Below are 25,561 nucleotides of genomic sequence, written 5' to 3'. Positions count from 1 at the left end.
TCTTAGGTTCCTTAGGGATTTGTTTCTCAGCACTAACCAGCATTGCATGCAATTGATTCATAGTCTTTGCATTCGCAGTCATGTTAAAGTTCATGATAAACTGGTTGAAACTTTCTGGGAGTGGAGAATGATGTCTGTTGCCAAATCATCACTAATTGGGTACCCCTGTTTCTCCATACTTTGAATTAGGCCGATCATTTTGAAAACATGATCATGAACTGTGGCACCCTTTCCATCCTACAATCCAGAATCTCACGTTGAAGCTCATACCTTTCAACTCTAGCTTGTTTCTTAAACAAAGCTTTGAGCTCTTCCATGATTGAGTAGGCATCCTGGTCCTCAAAACGCTTTTGAAGACTAGGTTCCATGGTAGCAATCATTAAGCAAGTGATAGGCATAGCTCTATCATGAGCTTCCTTGTGCTTCTTGATATCTGCCGCAGTTAGATTTTTTGGCAGAGGTCCTGGTAATGGGGTATCAATGACATCCTCCTTACCTTCAGATTTCAGAACAAGCCTTAGCATTCTTTCCCAGTTGGAAAAGTTTTCCCCTGTCAACCTATCCTTCTCAAGGAATGGTCGCAAATTGTAAACGTTGTTGTCATTGTTATTACGGCTACCCATCTATGTCAAAATAAGGCAAAGTTTAAAATTATGTTTAATAAAATTAAAGTACCATAAAAACATTCATTTGGTAACTTTAAAACACTTTATTCAATAATTAAATGATCCCAATTGAATTTTAAGTGATTCCAAGATCCTTTATTTGTGCAATAATTGACCGGACTGAGGCCCTGCCATCAACCATTACATTTTCAAGGTGAGTAAACTCTTTACTGATTACAACTATTGTAATTCTTGGTTGAATAATTAACCATCACATGTTTAATTATTACCCTTAGCTTCAAGGTTCTAAACTGATCTTTAGGTAACCTTGTTGAATATAACCAATTAAAAGTGTAGAACGTGATCTACCCCCACTTCCCCAAGATATATTATGACGCTCTGCTGAGGCCGACCCATCACAAACGATCAAGGTTTTCGTCGGGTTTTTAATTGGAAAAGCTGCATCAATATTACTGGGATCTAGATTCATTATGTTGTGATTATTTAGTAAACTCTAGCGCATCATCAAACAACATAAATAAACCTAAACATGCATAATCTACTAATGCAATAAAATATGACATAGTATGGCCCCTTAGTCCTAAGAAAACTAGAAATGAAAAATACTCCCACTTGAATCATCATGGATCTTCATCCACCTTGCTCCTTTTGGGCCTTCACTTCATGGGCTTCTTTTGGGCTAACACCATTTAAATAACTATTCTATTTACATTAAATAAAAGTTATAAAAATACTCAACGGTACGCAGACCGTATTTAGATTACAAAAATACATCACGATGCGCAGATCGTATTTAAGAATCTATGGGCCATACTAGTCTATATATAGCAATATAATATCATATATTAGAAAAGTGCCAATAAATCACTCAACATGCTTGTCTAAACTACAACATCGAATGTTTATAATAAAGTCAACGCATTTCCTAAAATATCTTATATTTTAATCATAATTAGATAATATCATATATTATTCATGACGGTTCATAAAATATCATATATTTAATTTAGTCATGAGATAGAATCAAATCATATTTTAATCTAGAAAGATAAATCATATTTAATCTTCCATGATTATCCTAACTAATTTAGGAGATTCTATCCTAATTACTAGCCAATCAAATAATTTTAAAATCAATTACATCCTAATCTAATTATGGGATAATCATATTATTTAAATCAATTATTATCCTTTTGGAATATACTCAGAATATCCTAGTCAATCTTATCCATAATTAACCACTTTAATTTAGGATAATTACCAAAATAACAAACTAAATATAGATAATATCAAATATAACAACTTTTGAATATTTGATTTTATCCTAAAATAAAAGATTTTATCCAAATAAAACCAACTTTATCTTTTAAACTAAAAGATCATATTTTGAAAATATTTGAACTTATCCAAAATAAAACCGATTTTATCCCAAAATAATTCGTAATTATCCTGAAATAATTTTTCAAAAAACAGAATTTTTTTTTTTTTTTTTTGAAAAACCGTGACTGCACGGTTGCTGGCCACCGTGGTTGGCTAGCCGGAGCTAGCCACGGTGGCTGGCCGCTTCACAGCAGCCACTGCCGCAAGGCAGCAGCAACCAGCAGCAGAGGCAGCCACGGCAGCAGCGTGCAACGCTTGCACAGCTGCTGCCCCAGCCACCAAGACCGCCGCCCTCCCTCCCTCTCCCTCTTGGACCACTTCCTGGTCGGCAGCCGCCGTGGCTGCGCCACCCAGCCGCGGTTGCCGGCCAAAATAAATTAATTTTTTTTTTGTTTTAATTTAATTAAAACAACATTTATCATAATTAAATTAAATTAGTCCATAAGATTAAAATTAAATCACATTCAATTTTAAAATAGGGTTCATCATAAAATTAATCCCAATTTAATTTTAACATTTAATATTAAATCTATGATCATACATAAAACATTTTTATGCATGAATCAAACCAATTAAAATTCTGAAACATAAAACAATTCAAATTAAAACAAAATGAAGAACAAAAATCATATTTTAGGGCTATAAATTTCGAAATTATTCGAAAATTAGGGTTAGGGTGTTCGAAAAATTCGAACATGTTAGGGCATAAATCGTTCCTCTTCATGGCTATTTGAGCATAATTAAATCGCATTTAATATATTCCAAAAGTTTAATTACATTAAATATAATAATCGAACCATAATTAAATTAATTTCTCCCTCTTAATTGATTATAAAATTAACGTGGACATCAAATAATCGTATTATTACGATCTAGCGCGTTCATGCAAGAGGCTAACTAATACCACTGTAGGAGTTTATAGGTACTACGCAGCGAAAATAATATATATATGAATCATATTCAATAGAGTACCTAATCCAAGGATCGCATGCATAACACACAAGACACATAATTATACCTTTGAAGCGTGAATTCCACGAAGCTATTCGACAGGCAAATCAGGGAGAGAATAGAGCCCCAAGTGTTGCTCCTCTACTTAGTCCACGAGATTCGAACGAGCCGTCCACCAATACTAGATTGGTCGAGTGATTGAGGAAAACCGCGATCACCACCTTTTCGGACAACCGACCACCGCACGAACCACCACCACCACGAGACACCACCGGCGCCGGGAGGAGGAGAATGACGTGAGAGAGGGAGTATGAGAGGGGGTGGGTTTCGTGTTTGCTAATTAGGGTTTGATCTAAATGATCAGTTAATTCCTTACATGCAAACCTAGGCACCTAGTCTATTTATAATCTCATTATAATTAGACTAGGGCACGAAGCCCAATAGCCTCTTAAAGCCCCATATGGCCGGCCACCTAGAGTGATGAGGCCCATGATGGGCCTCGTCCTCTAATGCTCGATCTAGCCCCTTTGTGTGACCTTATAGGATCCGTCCAATTGGGCTTTGGCCTATTTTACTAGTCCAAAGATCGTAAGTACCTCTAGCTATGGCAAAACGACGACCCAAATGTCCGGACTTAATTATCTCCATAATTTGATCCAATTATATATCTAGTAATTGCACACGACGAAGACATAACTCCTTCATTACCGACCCAAAAGCATCGGTATACGTGATCTCCACCGTGGGAGGCACCTAACCACCCAGCTCGACTCGCTGAAAATACGATAACAAAGAAGTCAAGGTTTTGCAAAATAAACAAAAAATAAAATAAAATAATGAAGAAAAGAAAAATACTAACAGGAACGAAAGCTGGAAATGCAACAAACGTCGGGTAAGATGCACCTGGCAGCACTAGCTGCTCTGTTGGATAACCAAGGATAGCTTGAGCTCAATCCTCAGTAGACAGCAAGTCTGGACGCAGCATCCGGATCGGAGGGTCCGCGGGAACCAAAGGCTCCTCGAATGAAGACTGCCAGAGAACACGCTCGCCTAAGAACAAAGCGTCCGTCCTCTGGAGCACAGAGAGTCCCTCATAAAGGGCCCGGAAACGGTAGTAAACCATGCATGCCTGGACAGCCTCAGTGACCCTGACGATCAAACTTCAAGGACGGAGATCGATCCACAAAACATGACCACATGAGAAAATCATTTCGAATATATATATATATATATATATATATATATATATATATATATATATATATATATATATATATATATAAATATAAATATATGAGATGTTAAATCATACTCACCGACACACGAGTCGCCGAAAGGATCCTCTGGCGAAAGTCGCCGGCTGAAGTTGCTCGTCTTTTCCTAATCGTGACCAGACGATGGCCGATAGGAAAACGAGCCTCCCCAAGTATCCTAGGGGCTAGAAAAGCCAGGTATGAGTAACCCCAAGCCTAAAGAAAAAGAATAGAATTAACCGAAAGCCGAAATGGTGATGAAAAACATATAAAAGATTAAGATACGCACCTCGAGGATACGACCATGCCACAAGATGGAGATCCGAAGCACCTCAGTAGATGTCGCGGAATCCACCACCCGGGTCGCCTTGACATAGCTGTGATGAGTGTCATTTATGACACTCTTAGGCTAGGTTTTCTTTGTAGTTTTATGCTCGTTTTTAGTCTTTTACGTCGTGGTTTTGCATAAAAACGCTTGTTTTGCATGTTTGTGCGTAAGTTTAGAGAAATGTGTGCTTTTGATGGTTTTCTTTCTATTTTATTCATTTCTCGGTTATCTTTTCTTGCTTCTTCGTTACTTTCACTTGTTTTGTAGGTGTGTTGAGTTTCCCGAGGTTTAATTATCAAGAAGGAAGCTCGAGCGCATTAAAGGAAGTTGATGGAGCTAAGGTTGGGAATCCAATCATGCAATTCAAGCTAGCTCCGCAAGCACCAGAACCTTGGAAGCAATGCTTTGGCTCGAAGTGTAGAATGCTTGGAAATAAAGGAGCTGCCCTTCTCACGAGCATCGCCTCGAGTGCAGCAATGATAGGGGTGCTCGGGAGCGCAAAAGTTTAATCGAGCAAGCGAACGAGGCAAGGCCACGAGCACCAAGCAGGGGTGCACGCGCGCAGCATAGGTGGTGCGTGCCCGCGCAGACCCACTTGTGCGCGCGCGCGACATGGTGTAGCGCGCGCACTAGGTTCCCCGTTCCTCTTCGCTTGATTTTCTATTTATACCCTTAGACTTTTCCTTTTTCGGGGTGACCACTTATTTTGTATTTGACACTTATTTTCCAGAATTAGTAGAGAGAGAAAGTAGAGAGAGAAGCTTAAGATTACTTGATTGTACTTGAATTTGATCTTTGATTTCAACTTGATCTTGGAATTCTTCTTCAATTCAATGAAAGTTTGTGAGATTTCTTTCCTTTGAATTTACTTTTATTGCAATTTCCTTTAATTCTTGAATATTTGATTTGAACTTTAATCTTTGCTTTAGAAATTTGTTGAGTGATTGAATTTCTTCTTGATTAAATTTGAAATGAATATGATTGTGATTGAATTTGTTTTGTTTCTCTATTTCACCATGATTAGTGAGTAGATTAGTTGCTAGGGAGCTATAATCTTCGAAGTAGCTTGACCTAGGCTATAGCTTGCACCTACTCATTCCTTTAGGTTCGACCCTTGACTTACCTCTATACTCGTATTTAGGTTTGTTAAGTGTATATAAATTAGTTTGGCTCTAGGGAATATTAGATAACGACCTACATTTTCCCTACATCAAGCTACAAGCATAAGGGCATACGACACCTCCGTTAAACTCAAGTTACTCACTTGCCCCAAATTACTAAGGCAAATGAGTAACCCGATAGCGAAACGTTCTCCCCGATCACTCAGAATAGTGACGGAAAGAACATGGGCAATGTATATCCAAGCCAGCTGCTTAGGTGTACACTGCCGATCAACCTCGTCAGTCGACAGCTCGTTGGCAAGAACCGAGTACGGACAAGATTGCGCATATAGATGAAGGGCCGCAGCAAGATGGTCCCCCACAAGGTTACACAACCTCTCGTCTAACCCCTTCACGGCCTCCATAACCACAGGCTGACCTACGAAAGGAAAACCCGTGATCATAGATTTTTCTTTAATTGAAAATACAACAAGATTTTTCTTTAAGGCTACACTTATAGCCGTGCTTCTAATCATTTCTTTTGAGATTGTATTCATAGAGCACGTGGTCTTTCACTAGTGCCATTTGATCCGGAAATTGAGAGAGCTATTGCAAGGTCAAGGGTTGTTAGACGATCTTTGAGCCCTAGTGCCTCAAGTGAAGAAGAACCACAACAAGAGGAACCAGCAAGAATGGGAGAAAATCCAAGGGTGGCGTTGAAAGAATTGGGGATTCCCGGTGTATATAGATTGAGAGTGGGATTGCTCCACCTACAACACCGGCAAATGACTTTGTAATAAGGCCGAAAATGATCACTTTAATAGAGAGGCGACAATTTAGTGGGGCCAAGCATGAAAGCCCGCTAAATCATCGCAAGGAGTTTGAAAAATATTGCAATACTATCAAGGTGTATGGAATTTCCCAAGAATTTATCCGCCTCAAGCTTTTTCCCTTTTCACTCATAGGGCGTGCCTTGGAATGGCTAGACAAGGAGGTCAAGCCGAATTCTCTAAGGACATGGGACGAGGTGACCAAGGAGTTTCTATCCCGTTTTATCCACAAAAGAAAATGGCGGAGGCTAGAGCTTTAATTCAAGGTTTCAAGCAAAAGCCTAGTGAGAGTCTCTATGAAGCATGGGAGAGATATAAAGAGTATCAAAAAGAATGTCCTCACCACGGAATTCCTACTTACCAGGGAATGATAATTCCTATGTTTAATCCTCTTCTTCTTCTCATAGAGCCAATTTGGATGAAATCATTGAAAATCAAACAAAGTTGTTGAACACGTACATGGCCGTAAGTGATAAGAAATTTAATGAAATGATGACTCATAATAAGATGCTTGAAAAACAAATTTCTTAACTTGCTAATGCTTTGAAAGACCATGCTAGTCCTTCTTCTTTACCTTCCCAAGGCCTAGATCCCAAGAGACCGGTCAATGCTATTGTTACAAGGAGTGGTAAGGTTCTTGAGGAGAGTTTGCCTAGGAAGAGTGAGACCAAGGAGGCCACAAAAGAGGCTTTGGTAGAAGATGAGAGAGATGGTGCATCTTGAGTGAGGTTGAGATTGAGAACCTATTGAGGTGAGAGTGGAGAAAGAAATGGTGAAATCCAAGCTTCCTTATCCACAAAAATTCATGAGACACAAGTTAGATGAACAATTTGGAAGATTTATTGACAAGCTCAAGCAACTTCACCTTTCTCTACCCTGTACCGAAGTTGTCACCCAAATGCCCAACTACGCAAAATTCCTCAAAGACATTTTGAGCGGTAGGAGGACTTGTAATGGTGTAGCGACAGTGAATTTGACTGAGAATTGTAGTGCAATCATAATGAACAAGAGGCCACCTAATCTAAAAGATCTCGGAAACTTTTCCATCCCTTGTGCCATTTACAAAATGCAAATTAAGAATGTCTTGTGTGACCTAGGAGCTAGTGTTAGCCTTATGCCATATTCGGTATACCAAAGACTTGTGTTAGGGGAACTTTTACCTACTAACATTACTTTGTAATTGGCCGATATGTCAATTAAGTTTCCTAAGGGAAAGGTAGAGGATGTCCCTTTGAGGGTTGGGAAATTTATTATTCCGGTGGATTTTGCGGTGCTTGAGATGGACGAAGATGCTAATATTCCTATCATTCTAGGGAGACCATTCCTTGCTACTTCGGGTGCTATGATAGATGTGAAAAGTGCTAAAATTTCACTCAAAGTAGGGGATGAGGTGATATAATTTGACTTGACTGATAGCATGAAGTATCCAAGTTCTTCTTTAGAAAATTGCATGTTGATTGATTCTCTTGATCATGTTGTGTCTTCCATGCATGAGCAATAGCTCACCTCTAACGATGCTCTTGAGAATGTTTTGTTGAATAAGAAAAAGATAGGTGCTCCTAGCAAGGAGATGGTTTTGTATGAAGATGTGCTCAATGGAAGCCTTGAGGATGTTGAAGAGCAAATGTGTATGAGCATTTCTAGCCAAGAAGCGTTGCAAGTGGCTACATCAAAGGAAGGTAATGGTGTTCCAATGGTTGAGCTCAAACCTCTTCCATCACACCTTAGGTATGAATTCTTGGGACCCAACTCCACCTATCCTGTGATTGTTAGCTCTTCTTTGAGTGAGCACCAAGCTCAAGAGTTGTGTAATGTTTTGAGAAAGCACCAAGGTGCTTTGGGTTATACCATTGATGACCTCAAAGGTATAAGCCTCGCTTTATGTACACATCACATAACCCTGAGGATGCTGCTCTACCTTCTATTAAGACACAACGAGAGCTACATCCCCAAATGGGAGAGGTAGTGAAGAAGGAGATCACCAAACTTTTGGAGGCAGGAATTATATTCCCCATCTCGAGTTCTAGGTGGGTCTCCCCCGTTCATGTTGTCCCAAAGAAGGGAGGCATGACCGTCGTCGAGAATGAGAGAGGTAAGCTCATTCCGACGAGGACGGTCACGGGATGGAGGATGTGTATAGACTATAGAGGTCTAAACACATCCACCAAGAAAGATCACTTCCCCCTTCCTTTCATTGATCAAATGCTTGAGAGACTAACGAATCAAAAGTTCAGTTGTTTTCTTGATGGTTATTCAGGATTTTTCTAAATCCCTATCCACCGGGATGACAAAGAGAAAAAAACCTTCACTTGTCCCTATGAAACATTTTCTTATAGCAGAATGTCGTTCGGCCTTTGTAATGCTCCCGCAACATTTCAAAGATGCATGATGATTATATTTGGGGATATGTTGGAGGAGGAGATGGAAGTGTTTATGGATGATTTCTCCGTAGGAGGTGTTTCATTTGAGGAATGCCTTGAAAACCTGAGAAATGTTTAGCAAGGTGTGAGAAGGTGAACTTGGTTTTGAATTGGGAGAAGTGTCACTTAATGGTGAAGGAAGGCATAGTCTTTGGCCATAAGATTTCTCATAAGGGGATAGAGGTGGACAAAGCAAAAATTGAGGTTATTGAGAAGCTTCCACCTCTGGTCAATATGAAAGGAGTGCGATCTTTCTTAGGACATGCCGGGTTTTATAGAAGATTCATCAAGGATTTCTCGCTCATTGCAAAGCCCCTCAATGATCTTCTTCAAAAGGATGCCGAGTTTGTATTTGATGATAAGTGTTTGGAAGCATTCAATAAGTTGAAAAAGGCTCTAACCTCTACTCCTATTGTTCAAGCCCCAAGATGGGATTTACCTTTTGAGTTGATGTGCGATGCGAGTGATTCGGCAATTGGAGGTTTCTTGGGTCAAAGAGTGGAAAAGAAGCTACATGTGATCTATTATATGTCCAAAACTCTAAATGGTGCTCAAAGGAACTACACCACAACGGAAAAGAAGTTTTTGGCTATTGTTCATGATTTTGAGAACAACGTTGTTATTTGTTGGGTTCCAAGACCATTGTCTTCACGGATCATGCGGATCTCAAGTACCTTTTTCCCAAGAAAGAATCCAAGTCTAGGTTGATCCGATGGGTTCTTGAACTTCAAACTTTTGATATTGAGATTAGGGATAAGTGTGGAGCAGAAAATGTTGTGGCGGACCATCTCTCTCGCCTAGAGGATTCTCAAATTCATGATGATGGTTCTCCAATTGAGGATAGGATGCTTGATGACATCTTATATGCTATTGAGGCAAATGAGCTCCCATGGTTCGCCGACTTAGTGAACTTTCTTGCATGTGGGGAGTTTCCACCTTCCTTTTCTAAGAATTAAAGAAAGAAGCTCAAGAAAGAGGCAAGACACTATGTGTGGGATGATCCCATCTTGTACAAGCGAGGAGTCGATGGCTTACTTAGGCACTGTGTTCCAAATGAAAAAGTGCCTAGTGTTTTGAAGATGTGCCACTCGGATCCGAATGGTGGCCATATGGGTGTTTCTAAAACCACCACTAAGATTCTTCTAAGAGGTTTATGGTGGCCACATCTCTTCAAGGATTCATGGGGTTTTGTTAAGACATGCGACTGTTGTCAACGAGTTGGGAATATCTCCAAGCGAAATGAGATGCCTCAACAACCCATACTTGAGTTGGAAGTGCTTGATGTGTGGGGAATTGATTTTATGGGACCATTTCCCTCATCTTTTGGAAATCAATATATTCTTGTAGTGGTGGATTACATGTCTAAATGGGTTGAGATCATTGCTTCCCCAACTAATGACCACAAGGTGGTAATGAAGTTGTTCAAGAAGGTCATTTTTCCAAGGTTTGGTGTACCAAAGGCGGTGATAAGCGATAATGGTTCTCATTTTATTCACAATGCCTTTCAAAATATGTTGCGAAAGCATGGAGTTCATTAACGATTTGGCCTTCCATATCTTCCTCAAACAAGTGGCCAAGTTGAGGTTTCTAATCGTCAAATCAAGTTAATCCTTGAAAAGACGGTTGCAAGAAATAGGAAGGATTGGTAAGACATGTTGGATGATGCTCTTTGGGCCTATAGAACGGCTTTCAAGACACCCATAGGTACCACTCCATACCGCCTAGTCTATGGAAAATCATGCCATCTCCCGGTAGAACTCGAACACCGTACTTTATGGGCAATCAAGAGGATAAACTTAGATTTGGCAAGTGCGGGGGAGAATAGGTGGTTAGATCTTCATGAGCTAGAGGAGCTTCAATTTTATGCTTATGATTGTGCTAGTATTTATAAAGCTCGTTCCAAGGAAACTTATGATAAGCTTATCGAGAAGAAAGAGTTTTATGTTGGTGATAAAGTTCTTCTCCACAATTCGAAAATGAAGTTGTTTCCTAGAAAGCTCATGTCAAGATGGAGTGGTCCTTACTTGGTTAAGAATGTCTTTCCTAGTGGTGTTGTAGAGGTTTCAATGATGGATTCTTCATCTCCATTTAAGGTCAATGGCCACCGATTCAAGAAGTATTTCGATGGTGCTTTTGTTGGCCTTATTCACATATTGCTTCTCTGACAACCACCTTAATAGGTCGAGAACGTCGAGCTATGACGTTAAACAAGCGCTTCCCGGGAGGCAACCTGGTTTTCTAACCCTTTTCTTTTGATTTTTCTTTTATCTTTGAGAACTTTTCTTATTCTTCTTTGTTTTCTTGATTTTAGGTACCATGACATTGGATCGATGAAAATTTCCGATAATTTCGGTGTTAATTCAAGGTTTTATGAGGTTTGGTTAACTTAGGTGAAGAAGTTTCTTGGGGTTATATGCTCTCGTATTTGCATTATTCATTGATTTTATATTCATTTTCGAATGATTTTTGAACTATTTTTGTGTAATTTTTAAGCAATCGATCATGACACTCGTTAGCACCGATGAGAGTGCAAGCATGAGAGCATGTTCAAGGGAAAAAATTTCTCCCCCTAGCCTTTATTTGGTGCCCATGCATCATGGGTTGCGTGCAAGCACCAAAGGGGTCAGAAATTTTAACCCATTTTAATGAAAATCGGAAAATTTTTGAACCCCCCCATTCCCCCCCCCGGTGCGCACACACCACCCTACATGCGTGCGCGCACCACATGGGTCAGAGATTTTGGGTGTGTTTGGTGCGTTGCAAGGCAATGCAAGCCCCCCCCCCTTGATGTAGTTGGTGCGCACGCACCGACCAGCTGCGCGCAGGCACCAGCCACAGCATCTCTCCCCCTCTTATTCGTGCCTTTTTCCTCCCAAAAACCACCTTATTCAATTCTTTACTCTCTCCCCGACTTCCCCCTCATTCTACCATTCATTCTTCTCTTTTCAAACCTTTCCATACCTTTGCAAATTCACACAAATACACATTCTTAATATTATTTCTTGACAAATTACATTAAACCATAATCAAATCTTTTTAAAAACAAAACAAAAAAAAATTAGTAATTTTTGAATTCAAATTCGAAAATTTGGCTAAAATTCAAATTTTGGGGTTTTGTTTTGGTGTTTGGAACTTGACTTTGGGTGTTCTATTTGGTCTATATTCTTCATTTGTGCAATTTTCAAGTGATCAAAAGCTTCATTGAGGTATAATTTCTAGTCATCTTCTTCCTCATTTTTGAAGCTTGAAACCCTTGTTTTTGCTTTCATGGTAGAACTCCATTGTTGGTTCTTTTAGCTTGTATTTTGTGTTGAATGATGTTATTGGATGTTAAATTGAAGCTTTTTCATGATGAATTTGTATACCTTGCTTGAATCCTTGAATCACCATTGTTGATCATTTTCTCTCTCATGGGTATTCTATATGATAGTTTCATTTCTTTTATAATTCAATGTTTTGGGATTAATTTGCTCATAATGATTCATGATTTGGTCTCTTGTGTCCAATTTTGCGTTTAATTCTTGACTAGTTGCTTCAAGCTTATGTTTCTATATTCATGGCATAGTTCATGTGTGACCATTTCTTGTTTCATTTTTTATTGAATAATGTTTGTGCTTGATTTTAGAGCAATTTCTTTTGAATCTTCTTGAATAATGATAATTGTAAATGAATTGCTCATGAATTTCTTTGCTTCTTGTAGATGGCCTCTATCCGTCATAAGAAGCGTGCTAGATCAAGTTCAAGCAAAGCTCGGCATGTTGTTCCACTTCCTCCCGAGGTGGTAGAAACGTATGGCATTGAATTCTCCAAAGAAATGCATTGGGATAGGTTCAAGCAACTTACCAAGAGGAAGCTTAAGTCGACAAGATTCTATGATCAAGCAACTACCAAATTGCTTGGAATTGATGATGACGTTCCCTATCTTACCAAGAACCTCGGTCTTCTAGAGTTCTTGGATTTGAGTGCCCTTACCTATACTAGGGTGACGTATAAGTTTCTATCATCCCTAGAAGTGGTCCGAGAGTCAAGTGGTGACTCTTTAAGAACTTTGACCTTTCAACTTTCCAACAATGATCATCGGTTGTCGGAGTCACAACTTTTTTCCTACTTTCAGTTTCCTTGAGTCGTCGATGAAGACCATCTTATCTATCCGGCCAATGTTAAAATGACTAGCGACCATGGGTATGATGAACTCAAGTGGTGGCAGCGTATCTCCAATCAAGGGAAATATGAACCTCAAACTTCCAAGTCCGCATCAATCGTTCATCCGGCTATGAGATACTTTAATCGTATTCTCACCTATGCCCTATGCTCTAAAGACTCTTTGGGAGCTATTTCCCGTGAGGAACTTTGTTGTCTATGGATTGCCGACCAAGAGTCGCATGAGATCGAGCTTGTAGATTTCACTCAACATTTGATCAACCGATTTCTAGACATCCGAGATGGTGTTTCGCTTTCGGGGAGCATCCAAATTCAAGACATGATCTCTATCCTCACACTTTGCCTCATTGACTCATATAAAGATTTGATATGCAAGCGCCCTCTGATAGTCGACCCTCGGGAGAAGACACCTTCTCATTTCCTCAATGTTTATGCCCTTGTAAACCAAAAATTCCTTGATCGTACCAAGAAGCATAATATTTTCATAAGGAAGGTGTCCTGAGTTAAGGATTGGTTCTTGATTCCGAGCAAGGAGGCTGCAAACCGTAAGATGAAGACATATTCTTTGACTTGGAGACCTCCAAGATGCAACATCGACCCCTCTCTTCGGAAGAAGACTATTCATACAAGAACCGCCTCCAATGATGCTCTCTCGACGGATTTCCAAGCTTTACCCCGGTTGAACGGGGAGGTACTCCTATCCCTCCTTCTACTTGTTCTTCTACATTTAATTTATCTACTATTCATGCCAAGTTAGATTCCATCACTAATGTCTTGTTTTCCATGCCTTTGGGGCGGGATTCTTCTCTTGGCTATCATTTCCATGCTAATCAATTGTATGACTTCCATGTGAGGAGGGGGGAGATTGAACCTTACTTGAACTATCCATACCTCCCGGTCTAACAAGGACCTATCCCTCAATGGGAGTCCTTTGACCCTTCCATCGGACCTAGACCTTGTTATCCCTATTGGGAGGGTCCCCACATCCATCCTAGTGCTATTGTTGGCACCACCCCGGCCACTTACGACTATAAGCGGCCCGGTGGTTGCGATTATACTTATGATCCCGTGAACCCTATGCCTTTCCCGAACCCCGAGACTTTTGGTAGGTGGGGATTATCGGGCGAGCCGGTTTTAGATGATTGGTCTCATTTCTTCACGATAGACCGTGCTAGGAAGGAGGGGAGGTTAAGGGGAAAAGCTCCTATAGAGGTGAGTGAAATGGCTAGCTCGGTTCATGTCTTAAAGACCGGTGAAGGGAGCTCTCACTCTACACCTTACCATAGTCCGGAGTGAGACTATTGTGGCTACCCCTCTTTCTTATGTGCTTTATTTAATGATCTCTTTTGCCTTTATGTTATTAGGTTTAAAGTTTGGGGGGTAGTTCACTTCGATCTTGGGGGTGATTTATGTCGTTTGTGTGCTTCACCGTTTCCCTCCTCGCTTTTGTAGTTTACTCTGGTCTCTTTTGCTCCTGGTATTGATCACTGTGTATCTCTTGCTTCTCTGATGATGATGATGTACTTCTGATGATTTCTCTGTCCAGTTCTTGGTATTGTTGTTTGTTTCGCTGATCGCTATCTGCTATGTATCTCTACTTCTTTATGATTATGCTTCCTGATGATGATTGTTTGATATCTTGTTTCATGACTCTGCTTCTATTCTATGATTCTGTTTCCTTATTTCATTTCTTGACCCTATTCCAGATGTTATCATATATTTCTTTTTCATTATTTGCATACATTTTCACTTTTACATTTTTCTTTTCTTTTGTATTGAAGTTACTAACAATTTTCTTTGTATATAGTCCTTTCCTTTCTCACTTTTCTTCGTCGCTTATGCTTTGAAAATTGATGCTTCATTAAGGTGCTCTTTCACTTTGTTTGATGTAGCATAGCTTCGACGCCTGGTGAGATCCTTCTAATCTTCTTCTCTTTATTCTTCTTTTCTTGGTTTCTTAGTTTAGGTTTAGATTAGGAGAAGTTGAACGGTTTGAGGATGTTTGCTTTTTAACACCTTAGTGTGTTTGGGAACATTGGCGTTGTGGCCGAATGTTCACTTATTTGCTGATTGGGACTTATGTGCTTGCATTACTTCCTTGTTGCATTTCTACTTCTCCTTTTCTTTTCTATTTTTCATTTTATTTCTTTTTCCTCCTTTTCTATTTTCTTATGGTTTTTCTTTTTCTTTTTGTTTCCTTTTTCTATTTTCTTCTACTTTCCTTTTTACACTTTTTTTTCATACATTTTGATTTTAAACTTTCCTTTGAAAAAAAGGCTTTGTAAATAAAAATAAAATGTTTATGCGGCATTGCTTTTCTTTCTTAATGATTTTGCTTTTGCTTTGGACTTAGTACCACTTGGATTTGCACATTGGCTATCATTCTTCCTAAAAATAATGGTTTGCACGGTTTGAGAGTATCTTTGGTTGAGATAGAACATGCTAAGGTAGTCATTTAAGAACTATTGCGACCTTGAAGCCGGATTCTTTTGTCTTTGAAAACTCGCAATCGTTCCCCTTTGGTGAATTTGAAGCTTTTAGCGAGTTTTTGCCAAATCCTTGTGAGGTTTCATAGTTTTCAAGCCTTCTACAACCACTTGCATGAGCGGCATGGATCCTTGACTATTGCGGACCTAATCTTGAATCTTGACTCATAATTCTCAAACACGAGACTGAACCATCTAGGGAGGACAAAGGCATCTTTTCGGGGTGGTAGTTTTTCTAGGTTAATCTTCTTTATTTTTAGTTCTTGGGTTCACGTTTTCCTACTTGCTAACCATTTGAGCTTTTTCCCTTCTTTTCAATTCACATCTTTAGAACTTTGAGCCTTTTGTTTCTTTTTGTACCATTTTTGGTTTTTGTGAAGCAAATGATCATGTTCTTGGAGATTGTGGTATATGAGTTTGGATATTGGTTCTTATTTGTAAGCAAGCTTGTGTTTTGTATATCTTGTGAATAATGGAAAATGAATAAATGAAAAACAAAAGTCGTCCATAGTTAAAAGAGGCGAGGACAATGAATAAAGTGAAAAATGAAAAATTAAAAAAATGAGAAAAAGCAAACCAAATTCAATAAGGTTTGGCAAAAATTGATAAAAAAGCGAAAAATGATAAAGTTCTTCCTATCTTACGCATTGAGGACAATGCTTTGTTCAAGCTTGGGGGGAAGTGTCTTACGCTTTTTGTATATATGATTGTGGTTATAGCTTTGAATAAGCTTGGGGGTGTTAGTTTGTTTTTGTTTGGTGACTACTTGGTTTTGTTGTTGAGATTTGGCCAATCTTTGCTTCACAATTTTGGTATACCACCAAATTCTAAATTTTAAGCCTACCCCCAACCTTTTGCCATTACGTTACAACCTTTGGGAAAGCCTTTTTGACCTAGTGTTTGAGTCATATACCGAGGGAGGGCATTATGAGTTAAAGCCTAAGGAGAGGGGATGCAAAGTCAAGATGTCGAGAAAACCTCAAATCTATTGTTTTTCCGGTTCCTTCGAGGAACTATAGAGATGCTTGCTAAAAGAAGATTTAAAGCCAATTGGGAAAATGTGCTAAAATTGTTTTTAGATGAAGGTCAATTGCGTTTAGGTAGTTCTCTATACTTAGCATGTCCTATGTTTCAATCAACCCTCGATATCTTAGAACGTGCTTACCTTTGTTCTTTTAGAAACTTTGATATCCTCTCGTGTTTTGACCATGTGCAAAAGTCCATTGTAAAGCACCTATTATCCTTTTAAGTTTTAACTTCCTCTTTTCCCTTTTATTGCTTTGCCTCCCTTTTACTTAAGAGTTATGGGTTAATCTCTTAGGAAACCCTTACGAGAGCATCACTCGTCCACTAGAGCGATCTAGAGGTTTAAATGGCTTGTTAATTGTTGCTAAAATTGACCGGGATTCCTACAAAAGTGAGTTAGTGTATATTCTTCTATTCACTAGTCTTTCTGATTTCTTGCTTGCCTAAATAATGTCATCATTTTCCTTTAAGCTTGATTTTGTTTTGCTCAAGGACGAGTAAAGGTTTAGCTTGGGGGAATTTGATGATTGTCATTTATGGCACTCTTAGGCTAGGTTTTCTTTGTAGTTTTATGCTTGTTTTTAATCTTTTATGTCGTGGTTTTGCATAAAAATTCTTGTTTTGCATGTTTGTGCATAAGTTTAGGTAAATGTGTGCTTTTGATGGTTTTCTTTCTATTTTATTCATTTCTCGGTCTTCTTTTCTTGCTTCTTCGTTTCTTTGACTTGTTTTTTAGGTGTTTTGAGTTTCCCAAGGTTTAATTATCAAGAAGGAAGCTTGAGCGCATTCAAGGAAGTTGATGGAGCTAAGTTCGGGAATCCAATCATGCAATTCAAGCTACCTCCGCAAGCACGAGAACCTTGGAAGCAATGCTTTGGCTCAAATTGTTCAAATGCTTGGAAGATAAAGGAGATGCCCTTCTCACGAGCATCGCCTCGAGTGCACCAATGATAGGGGTGCTCGGGAGCGCGGAGATTGATCGAGCAAGCGAACAAGGCAAGGCCATGAGCACTAAGCAGGGGTGCAAGCGCAGCATAGGTGGTGCGTGCCCGCGCAGACCCACTTGTGCGCGCGCGCGGCATGGTGTAGCGCGTGCACCAGGTGCCCCGTTCCTCGTCGCTCGATTTTCTATTTATACCCTTAGACTTTTCCTTTTTCAGGTTGACGACTTATTTTGTACTTGACACTTATTTTCCAGAATTAGTAGAGCGAGAAAGTAGAGAGAGAAGCTTAAGATTACTTGATTGTACTTGAATTTGATCTTTGATTTCAACTTGATCTTGGAATTCTTCTTTAATTCAATGGAAGTTTGTTAGATTTCTTTCCTTTGAATTTACACTTATTGCAATTTCCTTTAATTCTTGAATATTTGATTTGAACTTTAATCTTTGCTTTAGAAATTTGTTGAGTGATTGAATTTCTTCTTGATTAAACTTGAAATGAATATGATTGTGATTGAATTTGTTTTGTTTCTCAATTTCACCATGATTAGTGAGTAGATTAGTTTCTAGGGAGAAGGAAAAGCATGCTTGATTGATGATTTTTGCTAGTTGATGATCCTTGATTGATTGAATTGTTGCAATTAAATTGGTTGACATAGTTGTGCATGTGATTAATTAGACTAGGAGTGATCAACCTATAAGATTAATCTAGATTGCATTGCAAATTTCAATGACATGAACCCTTGATTTGAGAATTGCTTTAATTGATTGAATTTGATTGTGATTTTCATAATTAGCCATTCATAGCGAATCCTAGCTTGGCTTATAGGAGATAGCTCTTGAATTCCTTTGGTTGCAACTATTGTTTGTCCTTTGTAATGTTTGAATTGATTGAGTGATGCTTCAATTAGCATAATCATTGAGCTTTCATGTGGAACCTATATCCCTAGTGTTTAGTATATTGAATTTCTCGATTTATCTAGCTTTCTCGATACCTTAGTTACAAACCCTATCTTTCTACAATCTTCGAAGTAGCTTGACCTAGGCTATAGCTTGCACTTACTCATTCCTTTAGGTTCGACCCTTGACTTACCTCTATACTCGTATTTAGGTTTGTTAAGTGTTTATAAATTACTTTGGCTCTAGGGAAGATTAGATAACGACCTACATTTTCCCTACGTCAAGCTGCAAGCATACAGGCATACGACACCTCCGTTCAACTCAAGTTACCCACTTGCCCCAAATCACTAAGGCAAATGAGTAACCCGATAGCGAAACGTTCTCCCCGATCACTTAGAATAGTGACGGAAAGAACATGGGAAATGTATATCCAAGCTAGCTGCTCAGGTGTACACTGCCAATCAACCTCGTCAGTTGATAGCGCGTTGGCAAAAACCGAGTACGGATAAGATTGCGTGTATAGATGAAGGTCCGCCGCAAGACGGTCCCCCACAAGGTCACGCAGCCTCTCGTTTGACCCCTTCGAAAGGAAAACCCGTGATCATAGAAAAGTCGAAAGGGGTAATCGTCATCACTCCCAATGGGAAATTGAAAGTGTTGGTGGAATCCCACCAAAACTCCAGCAACCCACGAAGGAAAGCTGACGATGCAGGCTGACTCGATAAATCCCGAAGAGCCGCCAGCTGGGGGCTAATCCCCGAAAGATCTACCACCTCCTTTACCACGTCGGGTAAACTCTCAAAGCGGCATCTCAAGTCACCCGAGCTGTACAAACGCATGCTAGCTCTAAAAGGAAATATACGAAAAAAAATATGCGGTTTTGGCTTAACAAAACGAGAGAAACGATGATATAAAACAAAACGGAGACACAAAAGAACTCACTATGCCGCGCCAACTCCGAATCGAAACGTGATGGTCTGGGTCCCACTTAAGGACTCGGCGTCCCAGTTGGGAGAAGCCTCCCAGACCACATCCTCATGGTGACGTCGATCAGCTCCGAAGCATCGCTCTAGAACCTCCTCACGAGCACGTATCACCCTCTTTCGAGGGCGAACTGCCTCGTCAGGCACGGGTCCTCCTAAGTCCTCCTCGGCGTCAACGGATGGAGGGGAATCCATGCTATAATGGATAAAATTTCTTATTGGTTTGTTTTTTCCTAAAAGACTAGTATACATGTTCTAGACCTTTTTCGGCAGCATAACGGATACGGAAAGGGCAAAACACAAAAATCGAATGCCACCCACGCTTGGGGGCTACGATACCTGTAGTGAAACTCAGTAAATGTGGCTTTTAACACCCATAAAAGTCATCCTATGCCAGTTTCAACTAAAGCATTCTAGAGATTATATTCCTAAATCTCAAAGAATCAACTATCTTTAGACGAATAATAATAACATAACCATAATTATCATCTACCAAACAATCTTGAGGTTCGAACATGGCAAAAACAAGCTAAATTATATACTTCGCGCCATTTTTCGGATTCAAAATTTTCGAAACATGATTCATGAAAGTAATTGTAGTTCCAATACTATAATTCACCTCATAATCAAAAAGTATAACCAAAATGGGCAAGCAAAATAACAAATTCGAGCCAAAATTAGAAGAAATATGCCAAGAAAGAACTTAAACAATGAAATGCTCATACAAGGTTCACAGGCCTCGGTTTTGAGCGGCACTTGCAAAATTTTATTTTGGCAAAATTTTGGGTTTTCCGGTTTAATTAATTGGATTAATTAAGATGGATCAAGAATTTAGTGGGAGCTTCAATTTTAATTGCGCTTAATCACATAATTGGTTAAACAACTTTGACTAGTTTTAATTTGGCCCGTTAATCGAATTAACCACCTAAATTAGTTACTAGTTTACGCGTGTTTGTGCATTGTTACTTGTTTATCGTTGTAAAATGCATGGGCCATTCACATATAGTGAATGGATGAATGGAATGTATGTTCTCTCACAAGTTTTATTAAATGGCAACTAGTGGGGCCCGATTAGGATAGAAAATACGAACTGCATTCCGTCTCGTATTTTTGTAAATCTAAATACGGTCTGCGAACCGTTGAGTATTTTTGTACCTTAATATTTAGATTAGTCCTAATCGTAGATACTAGTATTTACATTATTTTGGTTACGTCTTGAAGACATAGGTTCTTAGAAGACGAAACCATGAAGTTGCAAAAGAAGACCCTTGAAGACTTGAACACTCAAGGGGTCATGCTAGTTGCCAAATGCATCATTTACTTATGTTTTCGATATATATTTATGATTATATATATATGAATAATATGTTAGATGCATGTTTAGGATTTCGAATATTGCGATGATTAATTAAGTTCACTTAAATCAACCAACATAGAAACCCTAGGTCCCTAACATATTGAGTAAAATTTGTCATTCCAAAACAACACTTACCGACCTATTGAGAGTGGTGAAGGGCTACGCCAAAGAGAGGCATCACTATTACTCCTAGGAAACATAAGGCATACCGGGTATGCATGTTGGTTTTGGTTATACTTAACGATATGAGAGATGGAGTCCTAACATGTCGTGGCAAAGTGGATAAGTTGTTGAGAGAGCATTAGATGCGAGGATTTAACTAACCAAGAGTGGCTTGGAGCCATTAGCAAAAAGTTTCTTACCTTAGAATATTAAGTGTTAAGACAAGCCAAAGCATGCTTAACTACTCATTGATTCTTTGGATCTTGGAATCGACTTATTCTCACCAATTGGGGACCATTTCAATGTGTGAATAAGACGTTTAAATAAGTTTTATAAATTTGCATGATTTCAATCTTATTTAAGTATTATGAATGGTATTTTCATTTCAAATTCTTTCAATTGTAGAATCATGTCTTCAACTATCAACGACAACAACCTAATGTGCCCGGAACTTCACGAAAAGTTACCATTTTCCTTTAACTTGGTGAACTTTAAGGAGTGGGAAGAGGAACTGCGAAAGATCCTCCGAAATTGCAACCTAGAGCACATTCTCGACATACCCATCCCGAGTTTTTACTCGAAAGGGGTTATGAGCGATAAGGCTCATGAGGAAGGGAGTTGGGATTGCAAAAGAGTCTCATAACTTATGGTAAACTCCATCCCGGGACAATGGAAGGGGAAGTTCTCCAACTATTTTCCGGACATGCTCCTTAAAGCTCTAGAGGATATAGGCAATTTGAGGGTCACCAAGAGCATCAAAGGCAACTATGATGGTCTCGTGGAGGAAGTGGCTAGGTCACTCTCCAACATGAAGATCAAGCCACCGTAAGAAGCTAGGGTGCCTTGCCAAGGAGAAGCAAGAGGTATGGGCATAAGTCTACAATGCTAGACTAAGACCCCTTTGCCACTTCGAGCTCACGTGCTCCGAATGACAAGGCTATTCTCTCACTTGGTGCTCATTGGCAAGCCGGTGGAGGATGAGCAAGCAGCTCACATGCTATTAAGTTCTCTCCACTCGAGCTATATCGTATTGAAGATGCGATTAACTGCCAATCGGAACAAACTCTCTTTGATGGAGGTTGTCCATGACCTTCAAAGGGCTGATTCTTGCGGAAGTACTAAGATCAAGCTTTCTCTAAATGAAAAGAAGGAGTTCAAGAACAAGGCAAAGATGCGATGCTTCTACTGTAGTCGGCAAGGCCACTATAAGAGAGAATGCAGCATGTACTTGGAAGATGAGGCAAAGGGAAGAGAAATCTCTACCTCAAGTATCTTCTTTATAAACTTACACTTGAATACAAGCAATTCATAAGGAATTAGATACCATTAATGACTCACTATATGCTCCTATTTCAGGAACCAAGTGAGAAGGGCTTACCAAGTGGATGTGGATATACAAGCAGAAGAAGAAGATAATCTTTCCAGAAGGCTTGTAATCACATAGTTTCTCTTGACATAGAACTTATTTAAGTTTTTGTTATCGACCATACATTGATCTTCCGACGTTGGACGTCATTTTGTTTTGATCACAAGACTATTGTTTCAAAAGTCTTATTTATATGGTATGACACATTTATCTAAAATGTGTTCTTTCGTTAGACAAACAAGTTTATAATGTTAATAATACCACCAACAAAGCTAAGACCATTGAGTCAAATGAGACGTACTTGTGGCATTGTCGTCTTGGCCACATTAACATCAAACGCATCAAGAAACTTGTACAGGAAGGTGTTTTTGACTCATTCAATTTGCAACCGTTTGAGAATTGCGAAGGATTTTTATTAGGCAAGATGATAAAGCAGCCATTCTCCAAGTTGGGAGAAAGGGCAGGTGACTTATTGGGCCCTAATACACACCGATGTATATGGACCAATGAGCTCAACCACAAGGAACGGCCATCGATATTTTATCACCTTCACAGACGACTATAGTATATATGGATATGTCTACCTTATGTCGCTCAAATATGAATCGTTTGAAAAGTTCAAAGATATTCAAAGTGAAGTTGAAAATCATCTTGGCAAGAAAATCAAAGCCCTTCGATCGGATCGAGGTATACTTTCAGAATTGACACCTCCAGCAACTCCACAATGGAACGGAGTATCCGAAAGGAGAAATCGAATCTTACTGGACATGGTACGATCAACAATCGGTCTTAGTGATCTACCTATCTCTTTCAGGGTACACGCACTTCTAACTACGGCACTAACACTAAACCGTGCTCCATCAAAAGCTGTGGAAAAGACTCCATACGAGCTACCCAAAAGAAACCAAAGAGTATCACTTCTACAACAAATCCGAGAATTAAGTGTTTGTTGCTCACGATGGTGTCTTTTTAGAAAAGGAACACCTTTCCAAAATGACAAGTGGGAGGAAAATTGAACTCGATGAAGTTCGAGAAGATGAGCAACAAAATCAGATTAACAGTCAATTCTCAAACAGCATCTGTTGACGCTGGTCAAAATGTGCAAAGTCAAACCAACAATGCAATTGCTCAGTCAGGTACCCTATGTAGGTCGCAGAGGTCAACGTCTCAACCTGATAGGTATCTTGGTGTTTTATTAACCGAGAACCAGGACATCCTGGTAGTTGATGGAGACGAACCGCTAACCTACAAACAAGCGATGGCAAGCACCGACTCTGCTAAATGGCAAGAGGCCATAAGATTTGAAATGGATTCCATGTTTAAAATCAAGTCTGGAACTTGGTTGACTTACTCGAATGTTACACACCTATCGGATGTAAGTAGATTTTTAAATTGAAAACCGATAAAGATGGAAATGTATACATTTACAAAGTTAAATTGGTAGCAAAACCGCCTTCCTCAATGGAATTTTGGAAGAAACTATGTACATGACACAGCCTGAAGGTTTTATCGACCAAAAAATTGTTGGGAAAGTGTGTAAGCTTAAAAATTCCATTTATGGGATAAAGCAAGCTAGCAAAAGTTGGAATCTGCGATTCAATGAAGCCATCAGTATGTTTTGTTTTATCAAGAATCCAGATGAATCTTGTGTTTACAAGAAGGTCAGTGGGAGTGACATTGCCTTCCTAGTCTTATATATCAATGACATATTGCTTATTGGAAACATTATTCAAATGCTAGAGTGTGTAAAGGCCTGGCTTGGAAAATGTTTTTCAATGAATGACTTGGGAGAGGCTCAATACATATTGAGCATCAAGATCTGTAGGGATAGATCTAAGAGGATGATTGGATTGAGCCAGAGTACTTGCATTGATAAGGTATTAGCTCGATTCAACATGTAGGAGGCCAACAGAGGTCACCTATACAAGTCACATGGCATAACCCTAAGCAAGAAGCAATGTCCACAGAAACCTGATGAGCGGGAAAGGATGAATCAGATTCCATATGCTTTGCTTATTGGATCGATCATGTATGTCATGATATGTACTAGGCCACATGTATCGTATGCCTTAAGTGCTACGAGCCGATACCAATCAGAACCAGGGGAGGCGCATTGGACTACATCCAAGATTATCGTAAAGTACCTGATAAGGAATAAGGATAAATTCCTGGTATATGGTGGCTCAAAAGAATTAGATGTTGAAGGTTATACTAAAGCAAGCTTCCAAACAAACAGAGATAATTTCAAATCATAGCCTGGATATGTATTCTGTCTAAATGGAGGAGCGTTTAGTTGGAAGAGTGCCAAGCAGAGCACAATTGTAAATTCTACAACTAAAGCCAAATACTTGGCAGCTGCTGAAGCGGCTAAGGAAGCAGTTTAGATTCGTAAGTTCGTTGGTAAACTTGATGTTGTACCCTCCATCAAGGGTCCAATAGCCCTCTATTGTGACAACAATGGAGCTATTGCTCAGGCCAGAGAGCCAAGGGAACATCAGAAGGTCAAACATGTCAAGCGGCGATTTCACATGATAAGGGAATGGAAATCAGAGGGTGAAATCAGAATTTATAAAGTTGGAATGGACGACAATGTAGCCGATCCTCTTACAAAAACTTTGCCTCAAGTGAAGCATAAAAAGCACGTTGAGGCAATAGGAATCAGGCATGTTGGAGATCGGCTTTGATTTCCCTGTTTAGTGTTTTAATTAATTTTTGAATATTTTAATGTAAGACAATAAGATGAACCATTCAGGTTTTGAAGTAATTTAATTTCATGCAATTTTATCACTCCGTTTCTATTTAATTGTGGTTTAGAATTAAATATTGAGTCCATTCGACTATGAGGATATTCAAAATAGGGTATCAAGACCAGTCTTAGATAAAGAAACACCTATTAAGTGAACATTGAATATTATAATCGAAAATTATCCCTGATCAAGGTCATTTAAATGATGGACGATTAATAACTGCTTGAGATTAGTGTGTAGTTTGATTCTTAGCATCGTTTCTTGTGCTACAAGGAAATAATTGTCATAAATCATTTGCACAAGTATTGGTTTAGAGCCATATTGGATCGACCTATGTGAATATTTTAAGAGATTTAAAAATCGTCATAAGTATACTTCTCATTATGGCTATCGGAACCTCTTTACTCGACCATGCTATGCGGGCTGCTGGTGCACTTGTGTGCATCTGGTGCTTCTAGCCCAGCTAGCGCAGCACCAGTTGCCTAGCCATGCACACCCAGCACCCTTGGATTGGTGCGGTACGCATGCTAGCACCTCTTGCCCC

At 39.3% G+C, this 25,561-nt stretch overlaps 1 non-coding gene across 1 annotated transcript; it reads right to left on the bottom strand.

Annotated features, from left to right (window-relative positions):
• Positions 1-6,713: 6,713 nt before the first annotated feature.
• LOC145577299 (small nucleolar RNA R71) lies at positions 6,714-6,819 on the bottom strand. Its single transcript, XR_014098745.1, has one exon. It is a non-coding gene; the product is annotated as a small nucleolar RNA R71 (small nucleolar RNA).
• Between the last annotated feature and the right edge of the window lie 18,742 nt (positions 6,820-25,561).

Source organism: Chenopodium album, chromosome 13, assembly GCF_948465745.1.
Source record: "Chenopodium album chromosome 13, dcCheAlbu1.1, whole genome shotgun sequence".
NCBI classification, from domain to species: Eukaryota; Viridiplantae; Streptophyta; class Magnoliopsida; order Caryophyllales; family Amaranthaceae; genus Chenopodium; species Chenopodium album.
Note: the sequence above shows the minus strand (reverse complement) of the source record. Positions and strands in the feature narration are given on the sequence as shown.